Here is a 22361-nt window from a genome sequence, read left to right on the forward strand (position 1 = left end):
TTACACAGTGTTAATAAGTTTATATATTCTTTTGGTATGTTTCTTAAGCGATTTCTTATTTATTCTAAAATACAAGAACATTATTTTTGACTTTGCAGTTTATTCAATTGAAGTACGTATTTGCATTTGCACATCTGTGCAAAAATCTGTGCAAAAATTTTTTGCTCACCTGAGCAAAAATCAAAAAATATTTTCTACTAGAAGTGAATTATTGGTAGGCTGGGTGCAGGGGGCAGATCCTTGCAGTTGGAAAAGAGAATAACCCCACTGATTTTTGTGGAACAAGGCCACCTGTATAGAACTTGGCCTTCTGTCTTCTTCCAATATGCTCGCTTCCAAACTTCAGATGGCTGAGCATACACATGCATTCTCTGAAGCTGGCAGAACTGCCAAATTCCATTCTTTTTCTTGGGGAACCTTGTAGCTTCAGTATTTCAGAATGTAAAAAGAAAGCACACCCCAACCCTTAAAAACCTGTATTCTTTAAGTAGATCAGGCTTTTTTAGAGAGTTCACACCTAAGGGATGCAGTACAGCTGGGAGAAAGATTTATCCCTCAAGAACAATTATTGCGTACAGCATAGCTTCAGTCAAGACATTTGAACTTTTAGTGTGCAACTATAAAATTTCCAGGTTTCAGGTTCTTTGAAGCTTAGTTTTACTAGAGTATCCAGTGTTCTGACATATTGCTTTTTAATATTTATGTACTCGTAAGTAACGCTACTACACTAAGCCAGGACATCAATACTCTAAGATGCTGGATAATACTGACAGCTTGATTTCTAAAAGTGTCTGAGGTTTTCTAAATGGTCTAGTGCTAAGGCACTAGAGAGAATAGATTGTTAGAATTAGCTGGTGAGCACCAGATAATCAAGCACCAGAGTTACTTGAATTTTAGACTACAAAATGTAGCATTCAGGCAAGCCAAAGTAAACTCTTGGAACCCCAGGAAACCACAACTTCAGATTGTTGCTGGACACTATCCTAGCAAAAATCTGTGGTGCAACTTCAGTAACGTGGGAGGGCTTATTTTTTTCTTGAAATATTTTTTAACAGACATGTAGCCCTCAAATGGATAGCTGAGGAGAGAAGGAGGAAAGCTTCTAAAAAAACAGGGAACACTAACAGAAATGCTGTGTTTACTGCTTAATGACTGTATGTATGGAAGATGGCCACTGCCACCCTAAGGAGAGGCTGACAAAAAAGTAATGTTCCCCCAAGGCAAGAGAATTAGAGAGCAGGGATTATTCCCCACAAAATTTCAGTGAGAATGTCATCAAATACAGCCCCTCACTTTCTTTTTTACACCAGAATAGACTCAGATGAGGCTCTTGTCCTCCACTGTCCCTTACCCATTCCCAATTACTTTTGATGGGGAAAAAGAAATTTTATTTTCTGCATTCATTCAGCCCTTGATGAATTTCCAGGTATGCCTAAAAACCAAGGAATTCCAGACAGAAAGGATAAAACATCTCTGGTACCTACTTTCTTCTCTACATATGTAATGGAACTCATATCTTACTTCAACTGTTCCATTGTGCTGCTTAGAGAAAGGACAGACTTTGTTGGGTTTTTGACCGTAACAAAAGTCAATCCATTGGCCTCCCTTGGGAATGTTTGTAATGCACATACTGAAACGTATATCTTGACAAGAGTGTTGTTGAACTCCATAAGTTACATTGGACCAATGACAACAGAAAGATAACAATCAGACTACTAGATTGCAATTCAAAAATAACTAATAACTCTGTATAAAGAATGCAGAATTGGAGCATTTATGCCCTATATATCTTGGAAAAAATCTTTTCCAATTATAATCCTTTGACCTTTTTAATGCTTTGTTTGCATTGCTTTTCATGATTAATCACTCTTGTTTACAGCAACAATATTCAGTGAGGGAAACGCAGAGAGGCCAACAAATTGTAATGCAAAATATTAAAGTTAAATGAATTGTGTAAATCTAATCATATTTTGTGGTCCTTTGTAAGTTATATAGAATTTCTATATCCCCGTGCTTTACTCCCTTGAAGGTATTTGTAGCAAGGCTATGAATTTGACATTTTTATTTCAGTTTAAAATGTACAATAGAACCATTCACTAAATATTCTTTACTATATGTCTTTAAATTGGCTTGCCTGGGGGAAAGGAAAGAGGAAACCATGACTACATGTGGTGTAAACTCATTACATCCACAACTAGATCTTTATTGTCTGCAGCCCTATTATTTTATCAAAATATCGTTTTGGCTGTCATCACAGTAGAACAGGACCCGCTTTGCCACTTCTGCCTTTCCCAGTTAGGGAAGAGAAATCCCTGTGGTGTGTGTTTTGGATAGTCTTGAGGTTCAAGCAGAGTTCCAGATCACCTGCAGCCACTTCAGAGATGACCATAATGAGCAACCTGAGAGAGAAAAAGGAAGAGTTTTGTTGAAGTCAGTGGACAGACATTGTCACAGATGAAATGAAAACCTGAGAAGCCCAAATTTCCAGACTCTAACTTGTTCATCCAGAGTGTATTTGCTTAGAAAGAGTTGTAAATTACTGTGGAAAATATTGCAAGAAGGGTAAGAAATGAGACTGAGAGAGAAAGATACCAGAAATCTACATTTTGCTGATGGTCAGTACAAGCAAAAATGCAAGAGTGAACGGCAGCGTTGATAGTCAGACTTCTTGGGGCCTCTATGTTGATTTTAAGCAGCTTTCTTGCCCTTTTTGTTTTCATATAGAATATACAAATCAAAAAATAAATCCTCATTAAGACTATCTCTTGCCTTCTTTATGGTGTGCTGTGCTGCCAGTGTTTTAAAAGGGGATTCCTTTAAAATGCTTTCCTCTTACCAGATATGCAAGTCTTTGCAAAAACAAAAGGCAAGAGGCTGGATTTCCATTCCTTTCCGTTTGTTTGGTTTTGTTGTTTGTTTTTTTTTTAAATGAGTGGGTTTGGTCCTTGAAATCAAAATCACTAGGCAAATAATCTGGCTTGCACTGTGGTGGAAATGATAGCCTGTGTTTTTGAAGTCTGGTACTAATTATGTTGATGAAAATTTGTGATATTGGTATATAAACTTGACAGGAACAACCCCTATATAAGGCTGAGAAAGGACTCATCACTGAGAAATATTTTGAAGATAGTTATTTTGAGTACACTGCTCTTAAAAAGCACGGCTCTTCACATTCAGAGGCTGGTGGAGGGTAGCGTTGCTTTGTTTTCTCTTTGAAATAGCTTACCCACTGATGCTGAGGGTGTGAGTCTCTGGCTAGCTGGTTTATATTACATGCTTACTGATGTGTGGGTCTGAAGCCCAGTTTTGTCTTTAGTAATGTGAATACCTTCTGTGCTTTATTACTGAGTCCTGCTCATTTTCATTCTGCCTCCCTGACTTAATAATAATCACCACAAAGATCATCATTCACTACAAAAATATCAAAGGGCACCACACATTAAATGCCTACAACTAGCTGGTTAATTATTTACCAAGGAGCCAAAAACTGTCCTGTCTTTTCAAGCAGGACAGTAATTAAAAAGTATTTTCCTAACCACCGGCAGTGTTCTGTCTTGCATTTAAGATACAAAAGTGAAGAATTAAATCTTCTTGACCTAGCTACCTTAAGGGAAAGGTTTGACATAAACACTAAACTGCAGAAGACAAGCCAGGATACTTTTTGATTACCTCCTTTCCTGAGCATTTTTTATGCCTCACGTAAGCATTCTTCTCCTTTTTTCACCCTAGTTTTCCCCATGAATCTTCATATCTAAGTTGAGGTTGGTTAGGAGACTAAAATTAGGCCCAGACTATTTTTGAGCAGCTGAAATTCCTTCTTTGCACCTTAGCAAAGACAAATCTGTCTGCTGGCTCTTTTCCTGCAGCTAAATCTGGTCTACCATAGGAAATGCCTGAAACAGCTTCCTGTCAAATCTTTGATCTTTCCTTAGTGAGGGAAATAGCTACATGTGATGTTAACTAATATTTCTGCAATCCAATGTCTCTATAGCAGCATCATGTAAGCCAGTGGGGTGATGTATTTTTTATTACATTTACATTCTCTCATTCTGTATCGATTTTGTCATTGTACACCACTGATAACTTTGCATTTAGAACATTTATCTTGGCTCTTCAGATGGGTAGATAAACCTGTTAGAAACTAAAAATGTGAGTGTCTTCCATGGAAGTTGGAAAACACTAGTATCTGCATCATCACTGCAATATTCAGCACCTGATCATTGCTTATATAATGTTGTTAAAGCTGCTGAAGCAACTGTCTCTACACTCATTGAATTAGATATTTTGGCTTATGCGGCTTGCAATTTGAGTCCTGAATCTGAGAACAATTGTTGAGTTTTCTCCAGAATGTTGTGGTATGGCATTCATAACAAAATGAACAAGAACACAATACTCAACAAAGCTTCTATCCAGTGAGATTCATCATGACATTAACTACATGGTGGATGAACTTCTTACAGGATGATACAGTTAGATTTCCTTTGAGAGGCTGATGAATTTCAGGCTGATTTTTATTCAGTGTGGACTGAACCCTCAAAGAAACACAGTAGCTTTGAAAACTATTTATTCTCTCATATGGAAGAAATAACAAAAGACAAGAGAAGTTAGATCAGTTACTAAAGTAGCACTTTTACTGCACTTTTAAAGGGCTTGAGAACTTGGTTACAAAACAGTTGTAAGGAGACTATGAACTTTCTGCTGCCTGCAGCATCAAGATGTTTTATCACACACACGTGTACACAAGATCATTTGCTTTAAAGTCAAAATCTTTCCCTGAGATCATGATTTATGGCTGGGTGTTGTCAAAACTCAACAATTATAATGTTTTGTACTGTTTTTCCTTGAGAGATCACAGTTCTGAAGTCTCTGTGTTTCAGGCTTCCTAGTGGATTTGTTCCTTTGCCTTCTTATAACGGGCAACTTGTATAAAAATTACTTCCTGACCTTGCTTCCACCTAGGTTGCTCAGTTCATTTTTGCATTATTTATTCTTCAGTTCTCTGACCAGATGTTAAAGGCTTCACAGACAAAATTGTTCAGAAAGCACAGCTGTACCACAAGCTATATGCTGCATGAGAATTCGAATTCTTTATTGGTGCTTTAATAGCTTTTCTTATCTCTTCCATAAGCACATGTGTTGCCATTTCACAGATTAGGAAACAGAGAAAAAGTGAGGGTTTTTCAACGGTGCCTAAATTATGTGAAGTGTGTGTAGTACTTACAAGTCAGTGTGTGTAGTACTTACAAGTCACATAACTACATGTAGCTTTGACAAAGGAGGGATTTCTTTTTCTCAAATAAATAAATGAATAAATAAATTAGTTTAATTTTGCATTATAGTGTTTGTCAATTCTTTCACATTCAGCATCCCCTATTATACATTCCAGTTTTCTTCCCAGTATAAAAGAAAAAAAACCAAGTCCTCCTGACAACCTTGATTATTATCCCAAATAAAGAAAAATACCTTCAAATCTGTATCACAATACATAATCCTTAGGATGATATATGCAGTCATTGAATTCTTCTCAAATTACTTAAAGAACAATTAATTTTACACTATGGAATTCTTAAACAGCAGATTAACTAAAACCATCTCCAGCAATGCTCACTAGTGTTGAAACAAATTATATGCTACTGAATATTCATAAGGTAATGGCTTCAGAGCGGGTGCTAGGCTGGGCTGTATTAGTCTGTTGCCCACTGGAGGCTCATTGTAAGTACAAATATTTTACATACTGGGCCTGAAATGCTACCCAACTTTACTTCTTATTTTGTCACTATTATACAGATTCCCTAACAAAAAGATCTTCAATATGCTGGTTTTTTATGGAGATAATATCATACATAATATCAAGCCAAACTTTCCCTAAACCATTTTTTTTCCTGGATACCTATTTACACGTGGTCCAAAGGAGCTTTATTTACAAAAAAATTACAATCAAAGGAGAAAATAAAGTTTTGAAGATGAGGCCTTTGGGGTGGTTTTTTTTTCTTAGCTAGATCAAATTGGACTCTGTCAGTGTTCTCTACAGCTTTAAAGGAAACATTTGGCATTTAATTAGTAATCAATATGATTTTTAAAACCAATTGTCATTCAACATTTCCAATACAAGTAAAATCAGGAGAGTTTCGTCCATTTGCTATTGACTGATAGATGATCATACAAGAATTTTATTATAGGGTGTGGGGGATTTTTTTTAAATTAAACAGTTTAATCCGTATTTGAATGAAGTACTGATATCACATCTATATAACCATACATGAGTTTTATTATCAGGTGCTTGCTCTTCTTCAAAATACTTGTATCTATTAAAAATCCAATTCAGTTTAGCAAGGAGAGTTCCAACTTTTACACAAAAGCCTGACACTTTCTCATTGCATTAATAATGATTTTAACTTCTAAGATCAAAAGGTTTTGATGGAAAGAAGCAATCAACCTGCTCAGAGTGGTTCCTAGTTTTTGGAACATCTGAATCACTGCTGCTTTGCTGAAAGGAAGAATTAATAGATATTTATTTGCTTATGTAATATCTAGGAAAATCATTGAGTGGGAAATAAGCATTCCAGATGATATTGCAATACGAAAGAGAACATTACTGTGATCTTTGACATAATTTCACTAGACAGGAATTTATTTAGCCTTCTCAGATGATATAAGGACCATTTCCACAGTGATATTTAGAGCAGACGTTACATAAAAGCATGGTAAACACAGCCATCACTTAAAAGTTATTTGGTCTCTGTTATTTGGACTTTGTAAAGCAGTGGGTTGGGAAAGGAAGTTTTCTTAAAAAAAAAATAGTTTAAAAATTGAAGTCATACTGATTCCTTAGGTGCTGCATGATCTTAGATTGCAAACAACCTGCTTTATTTCAATTCCATTTTGAACAACTTACTAGTGAAGTAACATCTAATTATGGTTCATATATCAATAAAAATAAATAAATAAAAGACTTAATTCATTCTAATCCAGCACATTCAGTGTTTAACAATAATTCAGTGTTTAACAATAATACAGCATTTAACAATATAATAACTTATTGGGATACTCATTCTGTTGAGATAACTTTCTTACTGAGCAATCTTATACAACTGAAAGCTTCATGATATCTAAAACTTTTTCAACTAAGCAATGTGAATTTGTGTCCTAACAACACCACATGCTTGAAGGTGCTTGCCTGTAAAAATGACTGGATGGAGAACAGCTTAGAGAATTGTCTTTAAACGAGACACTAGGCAGCTGTCATAATGTGATACACCCTCTAACAGGCCATATTCTTAAATTTTCTGATGGAAGACTATATAACTGAGTTTAAAAAAAAAAAAACAAACCACAAATTACCAAACAACTTTTTCTTACAGATGAAGACACTACCATGCTTATTATTTAATGTAGCGCTATTAAAGGCATGAAAATAAAAATTGCACAGGTACAAACAGAGCCATGTGACCAGTGGTTTTAAATCAAAATGAAACTTGAGAATGATGTAAATTCTGCCTCTCCATATTACAAATCACAGAACATGCAAGCAAAATGTTTCCTTCACATAGTATATGTTTAAATGATGTGTATATGTTTAAATGACATGCTGTTCCTGATTAGGAATCTGCTGGGTAAGGAGTCGGGATGTTAAATATTTTAGTAGGTTCAGAAAGAGCTTTCTTGGTATTAAGCAGCAATATATTCCTGCATAAGACCCTGGTTGGCATTAGATACCTAGAAAAAATTAATTAATTTTACTGAAAAACATCTGTAGAGGACATGGTAATAATTTGCTAAATGAAGTGATTCTCAAATAAATTATTGCCCACATTGATAAGCCAAAGTTCAGCAAGGCTCAACAAGGTCTTACAGGTCCTAGTGAAGGAGACATAATCAGAGCAGAAAATTCCTCAACTTCATCTAGCTGCGCTCAGGGCTTTTATTTACAGTCCACAATATCTTAATTAGGTCCAAAACACTGGTCTGAATATTACTATATATTTAAGTATTGTCCAGATTTGCTTTCAAGTATTTGACTTTCTATTTTGGCTTTTGAAAACTTCATGATGTCTCTGCCTGGGGGAATTCCTAAGTCTGGGGCCATTTTCTAAGCTGGCTCCAAGTGCCGCAGCTTTGCTGGGGTTGTGGTTCCTCTTCCCCCGCTTTCAAATCTTTAGTTGAAGAGCAGTAATGAAGGTTCTTGGTTTTCAGTTGGAAACAATTAAATTCTGAGAACAAGTTTTAGAACTAGATTTTTAGCCTTCTCTATAAAGCCATGACTGCTACCACTGGAAGGGAGATAATCGACTTTTAGCAACTAAGTCACAACACTGTTGTGCAGAAAGAGGTAAACCATGTTGCATTTCACAACTGTGAACACTTACAAATGCAAAATCCACATACCCAGAGTAGAGTGAGTTTCTTATAAGGATCAGTAAATTAAGTTAAAGTACATGTGTGTGCCTTTAGCTGTAGGTTAGCAAATCGCCTTCAAAACTGAATTATTTTTTTTTTATTAACCAGGAATCTTGAACACTACAAAACTGTTTAATAGATGTTTTCAATTCAGTTTATTACATTTTAAAAGAAATATATTTTAACTAAATCTTGTATTTTGCAGCAAAAATTCTTCTCAGCTATTTCAAATGCATGTTTCTGAAGCCAGGTGATGTACCTTCTGTGCTCCACTGTCTAATCTAAGAGTAAAAGACTGACATGAGAATTTGTTGCAATGATGGTTTTATATTGGCCAGAAGTACCACTGCTGAATGTCACAAAGGGTTGTCTCCCTCCGGTAGTAGGATCCGGTAGCATCCCTCCCTTTCATTTGTATCAGTCCCTGGAATGAAAACTGAGCTGTAATTCAGTGAAGTACTGAGCACCTGGGAAATATTTAGTAATTCTTAGTCCCAGCAGAATATATACTTAGGAATCATTTAGTGCTTAAAAATAAGCATTGCTGAACTTAAATCAATTAAGACTGCTTAACAATGTATTAAGCATTGTTATGCTGCTTATGTTATGCTGCTTATGTTATGCAACCTGTTTGTCCTTCCTTTCAGCTGAGGGAACTGAAAGATCAGTAAAAAAAAAATCAGTTGAGATTATTCCAATGTTCAGGGCTAGAACTTTATGATTTGCAGTTCATCATAAGTATCTGGAGGGACATCCAGTGCTGACCTGCCAATATCATAAATGTTACATTGCTGAAGTGTAACACATCTGCTTTTGTGACTTCTAACCTTATATATGCATTGCATGATATAAATGCATAAGCTGGAAACATCTTGTTACTGCAGAATTGCCCTGCATTATTTTGAGAAATAGACAAAGTAACCCCACATCTTGGGCAAAATATCTTTTCATGACAAAACTCCAGAGCATTGTGCAAATGACTGTGACAATGACTAGTTTACAATGGTTATTTTCACCATAGTATGAGTATTAAATCAAAATAGTTTACCTGAGCATGAAACAGCATGTTGCTACAGAACCAAATAACAAACATTTTTTTCCCCTTTATTATAAAAAGAAACCTTAACTTCCATGAAAGGCCATTAAAGAATAGTAAATTGTCCATGCAGTGAGTATAGCATCAGAGAGATTGTTGCCTGGCCATTTAAAGCTATCTCAGAGCTCCTTCAGTTGTGGACTTCCTTGACTGGAAGTGGAAGGTCTATGCTTCACTATGGTTCTAGCACCTGTAAAGACTTTAGTGGACAGATTAGCCACAGTTAGATAGATACCATGGGATATGTGATAGGTTTTCTCCTAGAATTGTCAAAAACTATGCTCTGAACATGTTCTAGCTATCCCAGAGGCCAACTTAATAATTTTCCAGAGGTGATTTTTTTCCCTTTTATTTCTATCATTTACTTTGTCTTTTGACAGAGAAGAATATAGCTGTGCTGTAAAAATCCAGCCATTGCCACTTCTAGGGGTTTGCTGGCATGATGGACCTTTCAGAACTCTTGCAAAAAGTCCATAGGCCTCTCCAAAATGGATTATTTTGCTGACAGAGGCAGTGAATCAGTTATGATTAACTGACATTGTATTTTCATTGTTATGTCAATGGAATAACATGTCCCTTTGGGCTTCTGTGCTTGTGTCTGGTGGTCATGATGAGGAAGATTTTCATAGGCTGGTAGCAAATAAGTACAGTGCTGTTTCAAGGTCTGTTTCACTAATACTGCATTGGCTTATAATTCCTCTAGGCTTCACACATGTGGCAATAATCAACCCCACATGAAATCAAAAAGCATCTTGGTTATCTGTAAGACAATCATGCTATAAAACAATTTTGCCCAAACCCACTAGAGAACATTCAGCTTGCTGGAATCCAGAGTTAAAGATATCAGTGTTTTTCTGATTTTGCATGGCTTCTTTTAGAAAATGAGAAAGAAAGTTTCTTCGGGTGCACAGTTCTGTCTCTTTGCTTAATAAGTAGGCTCTATGCATGAATCAGTATGGTGTGGGCTAAGAATACAGGAAAGGTTATGGGTTAAAATCAAAGAGGGCTCCTGCACCATAAGATTGGAGGTGAGGAGGAAAGAACATAAACACTTGGAAATATTGTCATCAGCTGGAGCCTACTGACAAAAAGCCTCCCACATGTTTCTTTTTGTTCCAGTGCCCTAGCACAAACTATAAAGGCAGGTTTCAGTTACCATTTGTTTATGCTTCCTGGAGCCTTCACAGATTCATATAGATGTATCACTGACCACTTTTTCCCTCAGTAAGAATATATAAGCATCTTCTCCACTACAAACAAGTGCTGAACTTTAAGACTTTGTTACAATCTCAGCAGGAACTTTATGCTATAAGTTTAGTTTTGAAAACTAGCAAAAAAAAAAAAAATAAGGACAGAGGTCTTTTATCACAGGCCTCATTTCTATTTGTGTATGAGAATAGTCTCATTTAAATGGGAACAATATCTGATTCTTACAGGAATCTATCTTATATTTTAAATGCATGACAAGCTAAGATATGAAGCAGATGTACTAAAACAACACATACTAGCCTCTGTTGATGACCCAGATTTATTTCTTGCCCTGTATTTCTTGACACTCTTCACAGTATGACTTGCTCTACAGGACACCCGTTCTGAGTACACTTAGTTCAAAAACGTCCTCTAGCTGATCAACATGTGAACATAACAAATCCAGCTGCCAAATGTGAATTTTCTAGGAAATTTGTTGTTTTTCTTTTCTCTGTGGAAATGTTCCGGAAAATATTTTTTTATCCAACAGATCTTTCAATATATTGGTCCTTATTTCTTTTTAGATTTCCCCACAGTTTCACAATGTAGTCTTTGATATCAATTATTCGCCTCCAAAATCATTCTGTATTTTGTTTCAATTTGTACTCATTATTACTGATGACTTCTGCACAATCAAGCAAAACAAGAAAGGAGAAAGTCAGTTGACATTTGGGAAAAAAAAAAAAAGAGAATGTTTCAGTGCAGTATCATGTATGTAATGATGATTTTTGTCAAAGCTAACATATGCTATACTTATATTACAGAAAGCATGTCTTAACTACTGCAATGATTTTGTGTCTACTGTCCAGGGTTGGAATATTTATTAAAAATCCCCAAACTAACAGTTCCTTAAACCTTTGCCTATTATGATTAGTCTAGCTATTTTTGCAGTAGGTTGAAGTTTAGAAACTTAAAGCACCTAGGGGATCCCAAGATTTATTTCCCATTTATATCCCAAGATATCATTTACTAGGTCTTTAATTTCAATAATGAGAGCTGTAAGTAATTATAGTGTGCTTTATTCTTACAATGCCTGTCATCACACATATGTGACTTAGTGACGTCTCTCTGCCTTACCTAAATTATCTGCAATTTCATATTTTATCCTGAGAATATAGTAGACAATAAACATCCAGTTCATGTAATTCACTTATCAAATAAGAACTACATAGAACGTAGCATCTTTGCACTAGTGAGTTTCTGATAGAGCACTCCACAGCCAGACAAATTCTAAGAATTCATTTTTCTTCACTAGCATTAACTCAGTCATATTACATATTGCTTATTCTCTATGGGAAACAATGTGTGTAAATTTATATTTAACAAAATAAAAGAATAGGCTGTGAACCTGCTATGCAAAACAAAGAAACAACTTCCCAATTCTTACATCCTCCGAAGAACAGATTGTTCAGTTTTAAAGTTTTTGGGTTTTTTTTTTATGGAAGGCATTTCTAGACCTTACTTTTGAGCTGTTATACGCTGGGCAATTGTGTCTTCCTGATGAGGAAAAAAATGTATCATGAAGTTCCCATACGTATCTTACTTGACACTGTGTATTAACAATGAGCAAAGTGGCGGAGACACCTTCTTGCTTCAGAATTTCCACATTTTTGAGTACTTAATGTCACAATATACATGATAGGACTTTCTTGCCAGTGTGCCTGGGGGAATGTCTTTATTTTTACTTTAGAAAAAGGAAAAAGGAGAGGATAAAGGATTAAAAAAACCCTAGAATTAGCTAAAAGCTCTTCATTAACTCATTGTCTATGTTTCTTTCTCAATTTCTGCAAAATCTTTCTCTGAAACAGGTTAAGACTCATATTGCTTCCTTTCCCCCCTCATTTTATTGGGATGGCTATTGATTTTTTTTCTGATTTTGATTCATGTATGATCAGTCCTCACAGTTTCTTCCTGAGCTTTGGAATCCTCTGAACCCTAGGTTTCTGATGAAGTTCAAAGGTTACATTAAGACCTTTCTCATCTCCTATCAAAATTCCCTTCCTTTAAGCTTCAAGTTTTTATAAGTCTTGAGAGGAAAGATTGATTTAATCTAAGTTTCTACTCTGCCTGAGCTGAGACGGACCCTTCTTTGTATTTGGTGAGCCATCCGAAAGTTTCCTGCCAACTAGCAATTCTGTTACTTCTAGGAGGTACAGAAGTACCTGGAAGCTTTTATCTATGAGATGTGAAGTGCAAGCTTATTCCTCCTCAGCTATCACTGAGGACTGAATTAGAGTTATTGAAGTTTCATCCTGACTTGCTGGCCCTCCCTAGACTCTGTCATAGGTCATACTGACCCAATAAGTATAGTAAAATACAACAGAAAGTCCCAGTACTGTAAGAAGTATAAAACAAGTAAGCAGGAGGCAAAATTATTAATGGAAAGTCATCTAGAGGCTAGATCTACAAACAAGACAGTTGATGAGCCTATAAATGATAGGATTCCACCATTGCTCTTCATGTATGAGTGTCCTCATCATTAAATTCCTCATCAGTAAGCTGCAGTCTGGCTCATATTCTTCTTTCAGAGTTAGTATTCAATTGTTTATGCAGAACTAAACAGAATCAATAGTGGAGTGTTTTATCTTCAGGGCTGGTTTTCCACCTTATCACTAAACACCTCTAAAATTGAGCATTTATTCAGGAAATGGAAGCTAGTCCCAGTGTCATCCTTCACTCGAAGTTCCTTTCTTTCTTTCCTGAATGCTGGTGTAGCATCAGCAGGAGTCACCTCTACTCTGATGGTGAGTTGAGATATGGCTTTGATATTCTTGTTACTTCTGCAAGCAGAGAAAGGCACTGAACTCTTTCTGAATGAGTGTTCCAAAAAATGTTTGTTGTTATATAGGATAATTCTTCTCAAAACAATAAGTTATGTTCTTGGGAAATCCAAGAGAACATATAAGTCTCTCTGTGGGCTCGTTGCGCATGGGAGATGTTTATGCTGCAACATCTACTCAGCCTGCAACAACTCCTAGTATTCCCAGAAGCAGAAAACTTCAGAAACTATAAATTCAACAGGGTGCTACCTAGAAAATGTAAATACCATTGGGACGAGGTAGCAGCTGCACAGTTCTGACTCCTCTGGAGATCAGACACCTAGGACCACATTATCTGTGTCCTGTTTCAATACTGTAACCAGAAATCTGTCCTTCCTGATTAAATATAATCTTGCAACTCACAAGGGAGTTAAAAGTGTTTACCAGAATAGGATTTTTAAGTGCTCAAATGTTTCATACTTCAATATTTTCCCCATATTTAAAAAATGAGTTTGCTTTTGATAGCATATTTTGGCCTGAGAGCTAGATCAAAAATGTTCTCTTTTGTAACTTTGTCATGATAGTTTTGACTCCAAAGATTTTAGCTGCTAAGGTTGGGAAATAATATGAAAAATTTAGTGTAGAGAAAGAACATTACAAATGCAAATCATAGTATCATAGAAAGGTTTGGGTTGGAAAGGACCTAAAAGATCATCTAGTTCCAAACTCAGTGCCATGGGTACAGACACCTTCCACTGGATCAGGTTTTTCAAAGCCTCATTGAACTTGGCCTTGAACACCCTGAGGAACGGGGGTTCCATGACTTCTCTGTACGACCCGTTCTGGTGCCTCACCATCCTAATGGTAAATTTTTTCCTAATATCGAATCTAAATTTACCCTCTTTCAGATTAAATTTTTCCCTCTCCTATCCCTGATAAAAAACCCTCCCTGTAGGCTCCATTTAAGTACTGAAAGCAGCTTAAGGTGTCCCCAGAGCCTTTTCTTCTTTAGAGCAAACAAGGCCGACTCTCTCAGCCTGTCCTCATAAAAGAGGTGCTCCAGCCTTCTGATCACCCTTGTGGGCCTCCTCTGGACTCATTCGAATAGATCCATGTCCTTCCTGTGTTAAGTACTCCAGAACTGAATGCAGTACTCTAAGTGAGGTCTCACAGGAGCTGAGAAGAGACTGATGACGTCGCACCTACTGGTCACACTTCTTTTGATGCAGTCCAGGATATGGTTTGCTTTCTGGGCTGCAAACACACATTGCCAGCTCACGTTAAGCTTCTCATCCACCCCCAAGTCCTTCTCTTCAGGGCTGTTCTCAAACCATTTTCCATCCAACCTATACTCGTGCTGACCCATGTGCAGGACTTTGCACTTGATCTTATAGAACCTGATGTGCTCAGTCTGCAGTGGACGAATAACCCACAGCCAAACAGTTGAAAACTTCCCTACTAGCATACACATAAGTGAAGGGGGACAATAGAATCAGTGGAATAATTTTTAAAAAGTCCTAAAATGATGAGTTTGCATTGCATTAACAAGTAAAGTAAAATTTTAAAGAAATTTAACAAAAATGTTTCTCCAATGCAATGGGAATAAAGACAGTGTCCACCTCCTGGGTTTTTCCAGTTGGCTTTTCCATTGGAAATTATAAAATGTTACAGCAGAGCATGAGTATGTATTTAAGAAAGGGAGTATGTATTTAAGAAAGGGAGTGTGTGGAAAATATATGTCTCTCCTGTAAAGGGGCCGGTTTGTCATTCTTAATTGTGTTTGACACTCTTATAATGAGATCTTGCATTTCTTTTTTACAAGGATAACTGAGTTATGCTTTGGAAGAACTCCACAGCAACTACCAACTTGTCTTCAACTAAAATACCACAATAAAGCAGTCTCTGGCAATGTTTCCACTTAAACACCACAGAAATGCTCCTCCCTGTTGTGTTTTGGTTTCTGTAAAAGTGGAATAGCCAGAAGTGTCCTACTTTTGGAGAAAGAATGATTTTTCCATTAATTTTGATAAGTCACTAGAGGCTATTGCAAAATGTAGCATAGGTTTCAATTTTGCTTTAGACTTGAAACTTCCCTTTTCCTGTGTGATCTATGTACATGACAGTTCTATTACAGAGGAGATACCATAAGGAATTGTACAATATATATGCCATGGTGCTGTAAGTTGCAGTGAATCCATTGAAAAACCTGAGATCAAACAATCCTTAAATTAGTTAGGAAGTAATGTTTTGGTTTGCTTTGGTTTTCTAAACTACTTGTTGCCACCCTATCATCTGGACTCAACAGTCTTTCTTTTCTTGAAATACTTACAGAAAAAGAAATGGACGACAAATGTGTGGACTCCTTGCAACGCTTCCATGTTTGGTAGTGTTGATGAGGCAATTAGGTGTTAAGAGTTGTACAGATGCTCACCTACTGGGAAAAGAAGGCCAGAAATTGCAGCTATACTCTATTGTATCACAAGAGTGATATTCTCATGTGCTTCATCACCTCCAACATTAATAAAGAATTTAAACCTTGTTGACCCAAGCGGAATCTTTTATTTTGCCTTTAGATACTTTGGCATCCTGCAGGGATAGAAAGTTAGCAGAAATAGGTACAAGAAAAGATGACTTAAGTAGGAGAATAATAAAGTCTATATTTTTATACCACCTATCATACAGAGGGTCTTCTCCTAGTCAGTATTTTTTATTCCTGCATCTAAAATAAAGGCTTACCATTGGTAATAAAATGAAGGAGAAGATTCTGGAGATTCTGGGAAAATGTTAACAACTTTAAAAGAAACTTGATGAACTCAGAAAGGGCATAGATAAAGGGATTCACAAGACATAGACTAGACAAATTACAATCATTCATATGAGGTCTTTCAATTGAATCAAGACTCTAAGCCTTTCTGAAACTTAAAATCTGATACGAAAGCACATAGACCTGAAAATCTGCCACACTAACAGTGAAACTGAGATTGCCAGTGTATTGGTGTGGGAGAAGAAAAACACAAAAGAGCTTCTCCTTATCTTCTAATCCTTCACAGACATTGAAAATAATCCATGTGGAAATATAGCTTTCAAACTGTGGAGGGAAACATACTGGAGAGGAGGCTGAATCTTGTTGCCTTCACAAATGCAAACAGAGAAGGCTGACATGGAGGGAGAAAGATGTTTCTATCAGCTACCTATAAATGATTAGCTGAAATTTTTAGATACTTTTATGTTAGAAAAACTCCTTTATTAATGACCATTTTAATAAGAGCTGGCAAAATATATTGTAATTTCAGGCACACGTCTATAGGTTTTTCCCCAACTTTATTCATTTACAGGCAATGTGCTACAAAAAAATGAACTTCTGAAATACCTCTGTTTGTCTGGCTTATTCTGTTAAATTTATTTGTGTGGTCTCTCTGCTATTTGTCTACCTACCTACCTAGCTATCAGTAAAACATCTGGTAATCATCAGAACACTTGCATCATTTAATTTTCCATCAAAGCAACTGCTACAAATTTGTATTGGAAGATGCCCAATGTTTAACTTAAAACAGACATCTGTAGCAAGAAGAGTGCCAAAATGTCTTGTAATTGAATTAACATTTTTACTAACCCAATTTCAAATATGCTTTGATGTCCTTTAATTTCTAATACACACTTTTGAAATATCATGTCTTGATGTATTTGGGAAATGATAGTATGAAGAAGAAATCTCACAGCTAAAAATTTTTTGCAATAGACTAGGGCAAGTCGATGACTCTTGAACAATAGATTATGGAACACAACAGGGGAAAGTGTTAGAAATTGTAATGATTATTTAATTAAAATTAATGAGTGAGACAGTCCACTCCAAGGAGTGGTTGGAGAGGCTGTTAAATCCTTTTTGAGATGCCACAGAAGAGAGGACAAGTTTAGTTCATCCTGTTTGTAACTCTGAGAATGATACTTACAAGTTTCATCTGTTAAATGCTGCATATCCTGGTTGAAGCCACAGTTCTTGAGCATTCTGGATTGAATTGATCCAGGCATTTTTGTCAGAACCTTTGGACAGAATATGTCCTTTGCTAAAATCCTTCACAGGAAGGATCATTTCAACAACAAAAGCTTAGAAGTTGCCAAATATCCTTTCTAATTCTTTTAAATGTTTTCACCTTCCATTCTACTTCCATTCCAAGCCATACTCTTCACTCAAAATCTTAAGTTATGCTAAAAGAAGTTAAAAAGAAGAAAACATTTGATCTGATTTATCATTTTTTCCAGATGATCAGTTGCAACACTATCAGGTTATTATTTCTATTTCTTTCCAGCTTCCATACAAAATCTAGGTTATGATAACTCCAATGCAATTCTGCTTTCAGATGCATGCAAGCCTTTTCAGAAAACTTGTGAATTCAGCCAGCTATAAAGAAACTTTGCCACTCATTCTTTTCTTTTTATTTTAGAATATCTTCTTTGTATAGATCATCAAACATTCAGTCTGACAGAATGATAGAATAGAAGCCAGATTGATAATCAAGCACTGAGACAGCATTTCAGATATTATGTGCATGATAGAAACCCCTGTTTCTATGAACAAATGATAATGAATTCATTATTCATGGAATAGGTCCTCCTAGAAGCTATATTATGCACATGGAGGATGGGGAGGTGATTACTGGCAGCCAGCATGGCTTCACCAGGGGCAAGTCCTATATGACCAACATAGTGGCTTTCTATGATGGGGTAACCACAGCAGTGGACATGGGAAAACCAGTGGATGTGATCTACCTAGACTTCTGTAAAGACTTTGAGACGGTCCCCCACAACCTCATTCTTTCTAAATAAGAGAGGTATAGCTTTGATGAGTGGACTGTTTGGTGGTGTTTGGACTCAATGTCCAGTGGACTAAATGTCCTGATGGAGATCCCCACCAAGCGGTGTCCTTCAGGGGTCCATACTGGGACCAGTGCTGTTTAATATCTTCATCAATGATACTGACAGCGAGATTGAGTGCACCTTCAGCAAATTTGCAGATGACACCAAGCTGAGTTGTGCAGGTGCCAGTCTGGAAGGACGGGATGTCATCCAGAGGGACCTGGACAAGCTGGAGAAGTGGGCCTGTGTGAACCTCAAGAGGTTCAGCAAGGCCAAGTGCAAGGTCCTACACCTGGGTCAGGGCAATCTGTGATTCCAATACAGGATGGGAGATGATGTAATTGAGAGCAGCCCTGCAGAGAAGGATTTGGGGGTGTTCGTTGGTCAGAAGCTGAATATGAGCCAGCAATGTGCACTTGCTGCCCAGAAGGCCAACCGTATCCTGGGCTGCATCAAAAGAAGCGTGGCCAGCAGGTTGAGGGAAGTGATTCTGCCCCTCTATTCACCTCTTGTGAGACCTCATCTGGAGTATTGTGTCCAGTTCTGGAATCTTCAACATAAGAAGGATATGAGGCTGTTGGGACAGGTCCAGAGGAGGGCTACAAAGACAATCAGAGGGCTGGAGCACCTTCCTTATGAGGACAGGCTGAGAGAGTTGGCATTGTTCAGCCTGGAGAAGAGAAGGCTCCAGGGAGTCTTTATAGCAACCTTACAGCTAAAGAGAAAGAGGGCTCCCCGCTATAAGGGGGGCTACAAGAAAGATGAGGAGGGACTTTTTACAAAGGCTTGTATTGATACAGCTAGCGGCAATGGCTATAAACTGGAGAGGAGTAGATTTAGACTAGATATAACAAGGAAATTCTTCACTACGAGAGTGGTCAGGCACTGGAACAGGTTGCCCAGGGAAGCTGTGGATACCCCATCACTCAAGGTGTTCAAGGTCAGGTTGGATGGGGGCCTTGGGCAGCCTGATTTGGTAGAATGTGTCCCTGCCCATCACACGGGGTTGAAACTGGTTCATCTTTAAGGTCCCAACTATTCTATGATTCTATTCTATGAAATAAAAAGCTAAAGAGCAAAAGCAGGACAGAAGTTACTATAAGGCTAATGTTAACATTTTAGTTTTGTGCATCATCTATCACTTCAGCACAGGAAGTGATAGATGTTTGTAAGTAAACATGGAGGAAACCAAAAACCTCATCCTCTTCCAGTTTAATTTCCAAAATTACTTGGTTCTCTACCACCATGATTCCACATCAGTATAGGTAAGAGTTACAGCTGCCTGGCCTCACGGGGATTTTCAGAGGAGTCTGAAAGTCTAATGTGAGCCATATAGCACTGAGAACTCTTATTTTTATATTCCTTTTAAATGTCCAGAAATCTCTTGACTAGAAAACATAATGTACGTTTTTCATGTAAGTAACAGTTTATCAATGTACCTTCAAGGTCAATTTCCTCTCAGTTGGAAAGCTAAAATATTTGTGGAAAAGGTTAAAAAAACATTTCTATGTTATATTAGCAGAATTATTATTATTATAAGTTTATATTATTTATAGTATAATAATAACAACAACAACGATGATGAAATAGATTTTATACTGGTCCTTTAAGTAACCATAGATAACAAAATTATGTCTTCTTGCCATCATGAAATCCTGTGCTCTGCATGTTCCTGTCCTGGAAATTTTAAAAGGTTGAGGTCCAACCCAAGCTATGAAAGAATTCACGAATGTAAGGACTGGGCCACCCAATCTGCCAACCCTCTGCACTTCTACCAGACAGAGTTCTGACCTAAGGGGTAGCCACAGGGAGAGGGGAAGGTCGTCCTCTTTCTTCTTGAGCATGTCGTAACAGGAACCTTTGTCTTCTTTGAACAAATTCAATTCTTCCACAGGGGCACTGTGGCTGATCCAGGCATGGCCCTACTTGACATGAAGTAGTTGCAACCGGAGGGGAGAGAGTGATAAAGTATAAGGAGGCATGAGACTTTAACTTCATGTTTAGTCCATGAGTGGAATAGCTCCTCTCAGTGTTTATGCCTTTTATATTAAATAGTTTGATGCAGACGTTTAAATATTTGAAGTATGTTGATAATTCCTGTTAGCTATATGTTTCAAGGAAAGCGTCCTGTGGGAGTAAAACAGCAAACATGTCCTGTTCCTTACCTTTCAAACAACTGAGAAAAATTTAGGTGAAAAACGTGAAAAAAATTATTATCTGAGATACAAAATTGAAATTTTTTCAAGCAACTGACTAAAAGCAGCCTATAAAGCTGCCTGCAAAAATGTAACCATAACTAACTATCTAATGTAAGTTTAACTTTTTATCGTTACTATTTATAAACTTGTAAAAACTCTTGCAAAATCAAAATCTGGTGGAATTGGAATGATCCAAAATATTTGCACCTTAAAAATACGACAACCCTATAGGTGACTTAAAGCCACCTGGAAAAATTAGTCATATTGTAAAGATAATTTATGGAAGACACAGTGGATAATTTATGGAAAACTATTAAAAAAGAAGGCATAATCTAATAACTTGCTAGTTGCTTAAAAAAATTGTCATTGCAGAAGTTTAAAATGTCACGATATATTGCCAAAACCTGTCAGTAAACAACCCCAATTTAGATTACTTTTAATGATCTCTTTTTTTTTTTTTTTTTTTTTTTATTTTAAGCTAGTGTTCCAAACAGAAAGCACATCCTCTGAATCATGAATGAGTCTTTGGATAAAATCTCTAAGCATCAAACAACACTATTAGAGAGCTTTAAGTGCAGATCCTAACACTTCTGAACGTCAAACCAAAAATCATATTGACTTCAATAGATCAAAATTCTTAATCTAAAATTTTTGCTACAGGTATATTATAGATTGAACATTGGACCATTCACTCAACTTGCTATTACCTGTTGAAAAATCAGCATATCCTAAAGGTGATAACAGGAAAGTTATATGAATGATCTGACATTGTAGATAAGAAGAGTTTCACTCTTCTTCCATAGTCAGGGAACTGCTCATTATTTAACAAAGCCAGCAAATTTTCTGTGCTGAACTTAGACTGTTTCTCGATCATTAAAATAGTAGCTTTCAAATTAGTTATTGTACAGTCTTGAGTTATTCATTATTAGATAAAAACACACAGAGACATATGATCACAACAACTTTTGAATTAGTTTTCAGGCAGATGGGGATCAAATCCAGTCTAGTGCAGATACAAACTATAAATTAATCACCAAATAATCAAAAGTATTGAATTTTGTGAAGCCACTGCAATGCTTTGTGAAGACAGTTGTGTCATAAGTGTTATTGTTCTTTGGAAAGTAGTGAGATGGGATTGTACAAAGTATTATAGGTCAGCATATGGACTTTGGAAAGGCCAAATGGGTGCTGAATTTTATTCACTTTGTGTTTTCTAGTGATTGAAACAACACATTTTAGCCTTCTGAATGAAAGAGAACAAACATAGAATAGACATAGTTTTAGAAGATCTCTTGTGTACACATTCATTGTGTTTAGTTTAAAGCTTAAGTTTGTGTTTGTCTTGCATTTTTTCTTGCCATTTGTTTGCAAGGGCTGTGTAGGTAACCATATTTCCAGAACTTCCTAATGTCTGAGCCTTCTTTGCTCTTCAAGTCTAAATAATGATTTTTTTATTTGCATGTGTGTAATGCATTATACGTCACACCCAAATACCCTCTCCTGCTGGTTTTCATAACATCACACTGACTGACAATATAACAAGGCACATATGATCATTCTGAACTAAATGAAACTCTACATTTTACATCACACTTTCTAACCTTTAAGGAAAAATGATTGTGAAATGTTAATAAATCTTTCTTTGTTCGAAAATCATGAATATCTAGCATAAATCTATGTGGAATTACCTCATATACAAACATGTATGTCTTCTGACTGCCTGAGTGATGGCTTCTGATGTCATGACAGCTGAGGTCATGGTTGCTATGATATATGGATTACAACAGTATCAGATGAAGGCAGATGATC

This window comes from Cuculus canorus, chromosome 2 (assembly GCF_017976375.1).
Source record: "Cuculus canorus isolate bCucCan1 chromosome 2, bCucCan1.pri, whole genome shotgun sequence".
NCBI classification, from domain to species: domain Eukaryota; kingdom Metazoa; phylum Chordata; class Aves; order Cuculiformes; family Cuculidae; genus Cuculus; species Cuculus canorus.